Source organism: Geotrypetes seraphini, chromosome 2 (assembly GCF_902459505.1).
Source record: "Geotrypetes seraphini chromosome 2, aGeoSer1.1, whole genome shotgun sequence".
Classification (NCBI taxonomy): Eukaryota; Metazoa; Chordata; class Amphibia; order Gymnophiona; family Dermophiidae; genus Geotrypetes; species Geotrypetes seraphini.
In genome coordinates this window covers 293,526,342-293,538,534 of record NC_047085.1, presented here as the reverse complement: position 1 = coordinate 293,538,534, position 12,193 = coordinate 293,526,342, and the positions used below count along the sequence as shown (strand labels likewise).

At 46.9% G+C, this 12,193-nt stretch overlaps 1 protein-coding gene across 3 annotated transcripts in view; it reads left to right on the top strand.

Moving 5' to 3' along the window:
- CTNND2 (catenin delta 2) overlaps positions 1 to 12,193 on the top strand; it is a 1,866,736-nt gene that overhangs the window by 119,130 nt on the left and 1,735,413 nt on the right. The gene's annotated exons all lie outside the window — the stretch shown is intronic.

Here is a 12,193-nt window from a genome sequence, read left to right as displayed (position 1 = left end):
GTACCAGAGATGAGAGTATGTGTGTGAGGCAGTATTGGGATCTGAACCTTTTCAGCATCCTCCCCCATTATGTCTCTCTCCCCTTTCTCTGCACACCAATTCCATCAGTACCACCTTCCATACTACCCTGCCCCCTTTCTCTCCTTCCACCACTCTTCCATACCAGCAGTCCTGCTCCCTTCTCTCCCTTCATACCGCAAGGTCCCGCAATGACTATAGCTGCTCGCTGCAGGTCGACTCCACTCTGACGTACTTGCTCTGGAGCAGAGTCGGCAGCCACGCTGAGGTGCAGGAAGATCCCGTGATGACTACATCTGCCGGCTCTGCTCCGTAAGAAGTAAGTTACGTCGGAGGGGGTGGACCCAGCAGACGCAGGGAGTTGCGGCAAGGTCCCGTGATGACTGCATCTGCCGGGTCCACCCCCTCCGACGTAACTTACTACTTTCAGAGCAGAGCCGGCAGATGTAGTCATCGCGGGACCTTCCTGTACCTCAGCGTGGCTGTTGACTCTGCTCCAGAGCAAGTACATCGGAGGGGGTGCACCAGCAGCCACGCTGAGGTGCAGGTCCTGTTGCACAGTAGGGCAGGACATTCCAGATCCGGCCGGCTGTGTACCCCTCCTAGAGTGTGCACCTAGAGTGATCCGCCCCTCCCCCCTCTTGGTACGCCACTGGATCATAGGCATGTTTTTAGTTAGACATCTGTTTTTGACTTAGGCACCATTGTGTGCCTATCTTATATACGGGCATTTAGGCATAAATAGTGTGCATCTAAAAGTTGTGACACCTAATTCTGTTTAGGTGGCACTAAGGGTGATTCTATACAGTGTGCCTAACTTTCATAGACTCATACTTAGTTTTGAATTAGTCAGCGTCAAATTTTTTAGGTACACTATATAGGATCTGCACCTAAATGCATTCTCCAGCTAGAGGTTAAATGTTTGCTTTTACAAAGCAAAAGTAGACCACTTAAGAAATAATACTAACCCCCCTTTTACTAAGCTGCAGTAGAGGTTTCTTCCATGGCCCGGAATTCCAATGGAATTCCTATGAGCGTCAGAGCAGCATAAGAGCATTTAGTGCCCCGAGCCATCGTTAAAAACCTCAATTGTGGCTTAGTAAAAAAAGGGGGGGGGGAACGGGTAACAAAGGAAATGCAGTGAACTGCATAAAATACTAGGAAACAGCACAAATCAAAAGAGAGAGAGAAGACTCTCCACAAACAAAATGCCCAGCAGATAGGTACTGAAAGGAATTTTCCCCAATCATAAGAGTTGGATTTCTAACAAACAAAACATACAGCATAAAAATGAATGGAGAAAGATTGAAAGAATGGTCAGCATCAAGTAGAGTACCCCAAGGCTCACCACTCACTCCAATACTTTTCAACATACTGGGACACTTCTTAGATAAGAAAGACCTCACTTAGTTCTCCTATGCAGGAGTACTGATTGACAGAGGCTGTACCATGCAACCACAAATCAACAAAATAATAAAAACATCATTCGCAACTATGAGAAACCTAAGACAAATTTGAAAATTCTTCGACAGGAAACAATTTCAACTTTTGGAACAGTCTCTTATCCTTGGACTAATAGACTATTGCAACATACTATACTTCCCCTGCCCAGTGACAATGATAAAGCAACTACAAACAATACAAAATACAGCCCTAAGACTCATCTATTCACTGAAAAAATACGACCACATCACAGAGGCATACCATGACTCATACTGGCTCCCAATACAAGCAAGAGTACACTTCAAATTCTATTGCCTACTATTCAAAGCTATAAACGGAGACAGCCCAACCTACTGGAACAACCAACTAACTCAATCCACCTCAACCAGACACAGGAGAACCCACTCGCTATTCACACACCCGCCAACCAAAAATGTCAAACAGAAAAAACTATATGACAACCTAATGGGCACCAGAGCAGCAAAACTAGACAGACAACTCACTAATCTGCTGTCTTTGACCATAGATTACAAAACCTTCAAAAAAGAAACAAAAACCCTACTCTTCAAAAAATACATAAAACCTATTTAACAAGACCAGATCATTCCCAAGCTTCACCTACAATACTATCTACTCCTTATCAAATCTAAAATGTTCAAATTACCCATCATGTATTACTTAATCTCACGACAATTCTTATGTAATCCGCCTATATATTTTGTAACTTCATGACAACTCTTATGTAATCCGCCTTGAACCGAAAGGTAATGGCGGAATATAAATCACTAATGTAATGTAATATTACAATATGCATTCTTTTCTACAAGAAAGAAAACAAGGTTAACAAATCAGCAGAGGAAGTCACTCAACTAGTTGCTGACTGGAGTAACAACATGATCCTGAAACAAATTTTTACTGATAAGCCCACATAATGTCCCACTGGAACTGGAATTAGAACTGAGGGCCAGATTCTCAAAACTTTAACACCGTCTCTAAACAGATTTTCGACAGTTTAGCCTGCATGCATTTTAGCGGCGGATTATCAAAACAGATTATCTCAATATTTAGCGAGTTTTCTAGCAGTCTCCGACACTGCCATACAAATGGGCTCTTCAACATTGAAATGAGCACTCCAGTAGATGCTTAAAAATTGACGAGCCATTCTCCAAGAGCAGCATTGAATTTTGGCGACAAAAATCACTTAACTGGTCTGAGGGTGCCTGTACAGTGACAACACTGTTAAAAGTGCATCTTGTGGCATGTTTTCACTGTGCATTATAGCCCCTTTTGGCAACTGACACCTCCCCCTCAGCAGGAGAGATGCCCAATCTGTCCTGCCCAAGCAACACCCCTAACTCCCCTCAGCAGTGGGAGCATTGCCCACATTTTCCCACCACCACGCAACCCCATCCCCGTGCCTCCGATGACCCCCCTTACCTTATTTTCAGATGGCTGGCCGGAGGGATGCTTACTCCCTCCGGCCAGCTGGCCCGCCTCTTCAAAATGGACCTTTTCTCTTCCTCGGTGAATCTGAGGGACCTGAGGCTCTGATTGGCCCAGAGGCATAAGGCTCCACCCATAGGAATTCTATGAGCATCGAACAGTTACCGCCACTGCCGGTGCTAAAACCCGCACTATACGTTCGTAAAAGAATGGGTTATTTAGGGGTCCTTTTACTAAAGTGTATTAAATTTTATCCCAGGACAAGCAGGCAGCATATTCTTTACGCATGGGTGACGTCACCGACGGAGCCCACGGTACGGACCTTTTTACTAGAAAGTTCTAGTTGGCCGCACCACGCGTGCGCGAGTGCCTTCCCGCCCGACGGAGGAGTGCGTGGTCCCCAGTTTCTTCGTTTCCGCGGAGCGAAGAAGACGTGTGTTTTTCAACGTCGTTGAAATCCTCCTTTTGCTTTCCCGCTCGCGTTATTTTTTCGGTTTATTCACCTTCGGGTGCTTTTTTCTTTCAATTTACAAAAAAAAAAAAAAAAAAAATCTTTTCTTTTTGCTTTATTTTCGTTCCTGCCCCGGCGGGGCCTGTTGTCACGATCCAGGCCTCGGGGTTTGATTTTGCGGAGGCCGTGTTCCCATTCATGCCCCCGCAGCCCGGTTTTAAGAAGTGCCAGCGGTGTGCATGCCCGATCTCCCTCACTGACCCACACAATTGGTGCTTGCAGTGCTTGGGACCGGAGCATCGGGCGGACTCCTGCACCCGCTGTGCCACTCTTAAAAAACGCACTTTGAAGAATCGTCAAATCCAACAAAATCTACTTTTCGGTACCGGCCCGACTATGGATTCGACCTCTTCATCTGCGGCACCGTCGAAATCGGCACCGACCACTTCGACGACGCCTGAGACGACATCGGCACCTCCGGCGCCAGGTAAGCCGGCTAAGAAGCCTTCCACCCTTGAGCGCCCTCCCACCTCGGGGACAACACCAGTCCTCTCGGCTCCACGCCGAACCAAAAAACGCTCCACTCCGATATCGGTGAGTGCCTCGTCATCGGCCTCCTCATCGCCGGAGTGTAGAGCGGCACCTATGGAACCAAAGAAGAAAAAAGTGGTTCCGGTGCCTCCCCTGGATGACCGCATTGCGGCCATCCTCCAGGACAAGTTGCAGGAACAACTCCACCAGCAACTTCAGCAGCTCTTACCCTCTACCTTGGCACCGCTGCTCTCGGTACCAGACCGGCCCGAGCCCCACACCGTCCAACCGGTATCCACTCCATCGGTACCTATGGACTCCTCCATGCCCATCCTCTCGGCACCACATCTCCATTCCCATGCCGAGACTATCGCCTTGACGACGACCGATCCTCCTCAGGACCGAGCAGGGCACCGGTCTTCCCACGACCCTGACCGGCACTGTTCTTCCCGGGACCGAGACAGACACAGGTCTTCATCACCCGGTAACGTCTCGGTACGCTCAGGCAAGTCTTTGTCTAAAACTCACCATACCGAGCCTTCCACTCCGGTCTCTCGACACGCACACACCGATGTCAGAGACCCGGACCTATGGGAAGAATCCCCTCCCGGTACCGAGGAGGATGCATCGTCGTCGGACGAAGAGCCTTCGGCACCTGACACCACATCTAAACCGGAACAATCTTCCTTCTCTAAATTCCTCAGGGAGTTGTCGGGGGCCTTGTCTTTGCCACTGGAATCTGACTCTAAGAAGTCACAAGCTTTCCTGGAGGCATTGGATTTCGATCAACCTCCCAAAGAGTTCCTAAAGTTGCCCGTGCACGATATCCTACGGGAAACTTTTTATAAAAATTGGGAGAACCCGCTGACTGTCCCTGGGGCCCCCCGTAAATTGGACAGCCTCTATAGGGTCATACCAATCCCAGGATTTGATAAACCCCAACTGCCTCATGAGTCTCTCCTGGTAGAGTCCACTTTAAAAAAGACTCAGGGCTCCAGTGTTTATGCCTCCACCCCTCCTGGCAGAGAGGGCAAAACTATGGACAAGTTTGGCAAGCGGCTCTACCAGAATGCCATGCTTGCCAACAGGGCAAACAATTACTCCTTCCATTTTTCATTCTACCTGAAACATCTGGTAATGCAACTCTCCGCCATGCAAAAGTACATGCCGGAGCACAAGGTTCCACTTTTCCAGCAGCACATCTCCAGCCTGCTTCAACTGAGAAAATTTATGGTGCGCTCTATCTATGACTCTTTTGAGCTCACCTCCCGTGCATCTGCCATCGCTGTGGCTATGCGCCGCCTGGCCTGGCTCAGGGTCTCTGATCTGGACGTCAACCATCAAGACCGACTAGCCAACGCCCCATGTCTGGGAGACGAATTATTCGGAGAGTCCCTGGATACCACCACACAGAAACTCTCCGCCCATGAGACCAGATGGGATACTCTCATTAAACCAAAGAAAAAGGCTCCTCCTGCTCGTCCTTACAGACCACAGACTTCATATCAACGCAGGTTCTCCGCCAGGCCGCTCAATCCACCTTCACAGCAACCTAGGCGGGCCCGCCAACACCAACACACCCAGGCTCGTGCCCAGTCTAATCAACCTGCCAAGCCTCTTCCTCCTGCCAAACCTTCTCAGCCCTTTTGACTCCTCTCTCCAGGGCTTAGCCAGTCTTCCACCCTCATTGCCTCTTCCTCAGCCAATCGGAGGCAGGCTCCACATCTTCATCAGCCGTTGGGAAGTAATCACTTCGGACCAGTGGGTCCTCAACATCATCCGCCACGGCTACTCTCTCAACTTCCAGACTCTTCCACCAGACAATCCTCCTGTAGAGTCTGCTTCTCTTTCAACTCAAACCCCCCTCCTCCTGAGGGAGGTCCAATCCCTCCTTCTCCTCAATGCCATCGAAGAAGTACCTCTGGAACAAAGAGGCCGGGGATTCTACTCCCGTTACTTTCTAGTTCCAAAGAAGACAGGAGACCTACGTCCCATTCTCGATCTCAGGGACCTCAACAAGTGTCTAGTCAAGGAGAAGTTCAGAATGCTCTCCCTTGCCACGCTTTATCCTCATCTCTCCCAGAACGACTGGCTATGTTCCCTGGACCTCAAGGAGGCCTACACTCACATCCCAATCAATCCAACTTCACGTCGCTACCTACGATTCCAGGTGCACCATCGCCATTATCAGTACAAGGTGCTACCTTTTGGCCTCGCTTCATCACCCAGGGTGTTCACCAAATGCCTCATTGTGGCGGCGGCCTTCCTCAGGTCTCACAGCCTCCAGGTGTTTCCCTATTTGGACGATTGGTTGGTGAAAGCACCTACGTCTCCGCTTGTGCTACAAGCCACTCATCATACCATCTCTCTCCTCCATCTTCTGGGGTTCGAGATCAACTACCCCAAGTCACATCTGCTTCCCACACAGCGCCTTCAGTTCATTGGAGCAGTTCTCGACACCACACTAATGAGGGCGTTTCTCCCATCCGACCGACGGCGGAATCTGCTCCGCCTGTGTCGTCAGGTGCTCCTTCATCACTCCATTTCTGCCAGACAGATGATGGTCCTCCTGGGACATATGGCCTCGACGGTGCATGTGCTTCCCCTGGCACGACTCCACCTCAGGACACCTCAATGGACTCTGGCCAACCAGTGGTCACAGACCTCGAATCTTCTTTCTCATCCCATCTCTGTGACATCGTCTCTTCAGCGATCTCTACAATGGTGGTTGAACTCCTCAAATCTTTCCAGGGGCCTTCTTTTTCATCTGCCCCCGCATTCCATGATCATCACCACGGATGCCTCCCCTTATGCATGGGGAGCTCACCTGGGAGACCTACGCACCCAAGGTCTTTGGACCCCACAGGAGCGTCGACATCACATCAATTTCCTAGAACTACGAGCCATGTTCTACGCTCTCAAGGCCTTCCAGCACCTTCTTTGTCCTCAGGTTCTGCTCCTGTGCACGGACAACCAAGTCGCCATGTACTACATAAACAAACAGGGCGGCACAGGATCTCGCCTCCTTTGTCAGGAGGCTCTTCGCATTTGGACCTGGGCCAGGGCCCGCAGTCTCTTCCTCAAGGCTGTCTATATCCAGGGCGAACAGAACTCCCTGGCCGACAATCTCAGTCGCATCCTGCAACCTCACGAGTGGACTTTGGATCCTCCCACGCTCCTCTCCATTTTTGCTCGCTGGGGCACTCCGCAAGTGGACCTATTTGCAGCCCCTCACAACCATCAGCTGCCCCAGTTCTGCTCCAGACTCTTCTCTCCTCACCGTCTGGCCCCGGATGCATTCCTTCTCGATTGGACGGATCGGTTCCTCTATGCCTTTCCTCCTCTACCTCTGATGTTGCGGACTTTATCCAAACTCCGCAGGGATGGAGCCACCATGATCCTCATAGCTCCCCGGTGGCCTCGTCAACACTGGTTCTCCCTCCTGCTTCAGCTCAGCTCCAGGGAGCCCATTCCTCTACCTGTGTTTCCTACTCTACTTACACAGCAGCATCAGTCTCTACTACATCCCAATCTGTCTTCGCTCCACCTGACAGCTTGGTTTCTCTCGGGCTGACCTCTCCAGGAAATCTATCTCAGCCTGTCCGTCTCGTTTTGGACGCCTCCAGGAAACCGGCCACCCTCCAATGTTACCATCAGAAGTGGACCAGGTTCTCCTCTTGGTGCCTCCGTCATCATCACAATCCCACCTCTTTAGCGGTGGAACCTGTTCTGGACTACTTGCTCTCCCTATCCAACGCAGGCCTCAAGTCTACCTCAATCAGAGTCCATCTCAGTGCCATCACGGCATTTCATGAGCCTGTCCTAGGAAAACCCCTCACGGCTCACCCTCTGGTTTCCCGATTCATGAGGGGCCTCTTCAACATCAAACCACCTCTGCAGCCTCCTCCGGTCGTCTGGGACCTGAATGTGGTTTTGGCTGCCCTCATGAAACCTCCTTTTGAGCCACTTGCCACAACTTCGCTCAAATTTCTGACATGGAAGGTGCTTTTCCTCATTGCCATCACCTCTGCCAGGAGGGTCAGTGAGCTTCATGCACTGGTTGCCGATCCACCGTTCACTATTTTTCACCATGACAAGGTGGTTCTGCGCACCCATCCAAAGTTCCTCCCCAAGGTGGTCTCAGCCTTTCACCTCAACCAGTCCATTGTGTTACCTGTTTTCTTCCTGAAACCCCATTCACATCCCGGGGAACAGGCATTGCACAGTCTTGACTGCAAGCGTGCCCTGGCTTACTATCTTGATCGTACTAGGGCTCACCGCTTGTCCCCTCAGCTCTTCCTGACCTTCGACCCGAATCGTTTGGGTCGACCGGTCTCTAAACGGACGCTATCCAACTGGCTTGCAGCTTGCATCGCGTTCTGTTATGCTCGGGCCGGTCTGTCACTGGACGGTGCTGTCACGGCCCACAGGGTGAGAGCTATGGCCGCTTCTGTTGCTTTCCTCCGTTCCACACCCATTGAGGAAATCTGCAAGGCGGCCACCTGGTCCTCAGTTCACACATTCACTACTCACTACTGTCTGGATGCTTTCTCCAGACGGGATGGGCACTTCGGCCAATCTGTACTTCAGAATTTATTTTCCTAATGGCCAACCATCCCTCCTCCCTCTTTGTTAGCTTGGAGGTCACCCATGCGTAAAGAATATGCTGCCTGCTTGTCCTGGGATAAAGCACAGTTACTTACCGTAACAGGTGTTATCCAGGGACAGCAGGCAGATATTCTTACGTCCCACCCTCCTCCCCGGGTTGGCTTCTTAGCTGGCTTATACTAACTGGGGACCACGCACTCCTCCGTCGGGCGGGAAGGCACTCGCGCACGCGCGGTGCGGCCAACTAGAACTTTCTAGTAAAAAGGTCCGTACCGTGGGCTCCGTCGGTGACGTCACCCATGCGTAAAGAATATCTGCCTGCTGTCCCTGGATAACACCTGTTACGGTAAGTAACTGTGCTTTACAGTTGCTACTCCTTAAGCAGTGGAGGAGTAGTTTAAAGGTGAATCTAGTGGCCTGAGAAATTGGAAATTTGGAATTGGGCTCAATTCCAACTGCTGCTCCCTCTGACTCAGGGCAAGTCACTTAATAATAATAATAATAATAATTTTATTTCTTATATACCGCTATACCATAAGTTCAAAGCAGTTTACAACAAGTTACATACAATGAAAGTAAGAGATGTTTACAACAAGAAGTAAGAGATGTTTACAACAAGATACATACAATGAGTGTATGAGATGTAAGGGGAATAGAAAAAGTACTTTCTAGGATACAAATTGCAAATGGAAGAGAACCAAGATGGTTTGAATCAAAAGGAAGTATCTAGTCAGATTGGGGTGCAGGGGAAAACAATTTGGGCGGAATACTTTTACAATGGGAAGAAGGATGAGTTAATCTAAAATCAAGAGAATTGGGGAATGGGATGAGGATAGCTGAGGGGATTTGGGCAAGAATTGGGAATTAGAATTTGTTAAAGAGAGGGTCTTTAGTGATTCTCTGAACCCTCCAGTGTCCCAGGTACAAAATAAGTTCCTGTATATAATATGTAAACTGCTTTGATTGTAAATGCAGAAAGGTAGTATATCAATTCCCATTCCCTTTCCCTAAAACAAGAAACTAGCACAGCACCCAAAAGGGGGCATGCCCAGCATTTCTTTTAGAGGTGAAATATCAGACTGCAAGCTGCAATAGGGATCTCCTAATAATAAACATCTTTTTTTTATTTTTTCTTACTTGCCCAGTCAATTAAGAATGTGAAATTCCTTCCCAGTGTTCTGGCTGTTACAAGAATTCTCCCTTAGTAAAATATATCATTCTTAAAGAGAGGAATACATTTTATATTAAATATAAATGTCAATTTTGGGAAATGTACTATTAACCTGTTTAAAACTTAGCTCTGTATAACATTAAAGAATAGAAACTTAGAGCTTTTGAGAGGAACTGGAATTGTATTTATACAGAGCAATATTTATTTATAAGGTTAGGGATCTTTACACAAGGGAAATGTGCCACAAGATAAAATATTGTTATAGAAAAGCAGAATTAATTTAAACTGGATTACAAGTAACTCACTATGATGCAGGGCCTTGCTGGCTGAAAAGTTCTTCAGTTGCAGCATATGGCAGAGTGCATTATATTTTGATTGCAAAGGAGAAGTTACGATATGGTGTGTTGAATGTCCATGTCCAGCGTCAATCCAAAGAGAAAGAACATAGGTGAATTTTCCTCTTTTATGGATTTTGTGGAATTGAAGTCCCATTCAATCACTGAGGCAGGAACCCAGGAGCCATATCCAATCACTGAGTCTGGCATAATGTCCAATCACAGCTTAGAAATTCAATTCAAACCTTTTCTGTTTCTAGATGCATGAGGTTGCCTGGGTAGTGCCTGATTGAATTTTAATAGTGACTTTTGTCTGGAAAGTTTCAGTGGCTTTTGTCTTATCTCAGTGCGAGTGGCTTAGGCTCCTGTGTCTTTTGGAGTTTCAGGTCCTGAAACTTTAATTACTAAGCATTATCCATGTAGACTGAGAGAAATATCTTGCAGAGAAAAGTTCTGTTTAATAGTGATATCAAACTAGCTGTCTTTTGTCTTCATTGAGTAGGTGCTTAACTCCTTTGTTTCAGGTTTACAGCAGATGGCTAGCTAGAGTCTGTCAGAAATACACTCATAATTCAAGCAATATTTTATATTTTAAATCCAGCAAAAATCGATCATATCTTAGTTCAGACAATATTTTATATTTTACAATTGTTAAATTTAGCAAAATTAATCATATCGTGCTACATGACCACACCTCCTTATATTCATAACACTGTAAGCTTTTCACTGAGCTGCTGTGAAAAGTTAGTTTAAGAATCATTTGAGCTTTGCAGTCTCAGCTTCAGTAATTTTATGTCATGAGAAACTAAAATTAAGCAAATACATTAAAAAGTCCATTAAACATAAATATACTTTGTTTTCCCTTTTTTATTACTAGTAAAATAAAACACGTTTCCTCCTTTTAATCATGGTTCATAATACAACAGAGATTTCAACAAAGATGTTAGGCATGCAATTTATCAGTGATCTATGGAATCTTTGTTGTGTCTAATAATTTTTATTGGACTAGTGCTCTTTAAAATACAGACACTTAAGTGCAATCTGTGGCATAAAATGCAGGAAGGAGCAATGCTTCCTTATGAATGAAGCATTTGGATTTGATCTTAGTGGTCAGGTCATTCTAGTTTTTACTGTAATTCTATTCTCATTCATTTGGGCTCCTAACATGGAATCTATAATTCATAAACCATTTGCATTACCTCGTATGTATTACTACTTATCAATTTGACTAGCAACAGTCAGTGTCAAGAATGGGAACAGAACTGAAACTATAAAGAATTTTTAAAAATGTTGAAGAAAATTCATTATAAATGTTTAATGTATTGAGTGACTAATGAGAGCAGCCAGACTGAGTCTGTAGCCGCTGAGTGTAAGATGTCCCTGAGCAGGGCACATCATGGTTACTCCGATTTTCAGGGTTTAGGTGAGGGGAGGTAGAGGAGTCAGCTGCTGCTTGGTACTGAGTACTCGTGGGTTCAAATTCTTCTGGTATCAATTTCAGCTGATTGGTCAATTGGCCAGGGACTGTATGGAAACCAGGGAAGGGGGTGCCTGTGGAGTAGGGATACAATAGAAATACACGGAGTGTACATTTTCTTTTTTCCAGAAACTTGTCAAATCTTTTTTAGACCCAGCTACACTAACAACTTTAACCACATTCTCTGGCAATGAATTCCAGAGCTTAATTATACATTGAGTGAAGACATATTTTCTTCAATTTGTTGTAAATGTACATTGCACATCCTTTTCTTTGTACTTTGGGAAGGAATAAACACTCCATTCATTTTATAGACCTTTCCTTAGCCATCTCTTTTCTAAATGAACAGCCCTAGCCTCTTTAGCCTTTACTCATAGGTCAGTCGTTTCACGCTCTTTATTAATTTGGTTGTCATCTCTGTAGCTTTTCTAATTAGCTATATCTGAGGTGACTAAATTTGTGCACAATACTCAAGATGCAGTTACACCATGAAACAGTGGCATAGGGAGGGAGGGAGGTGCCTGGGATGGTGGCACCTGGCATTGCTGCTCTATGTGCCCTGCTATTTTTCCCCTCTGTTTGAGTACCTCCCACCCTACCCCACCCCCCAGTGTACCTCTTGAAATGTTTGCAAGTGATGTCAGAAGGGAGATGAGGCCAGCGCAAGCAGGAAGTGGAAGATGCTGCTTGCGCCAGCAAACCTTTCAAGAGGTATG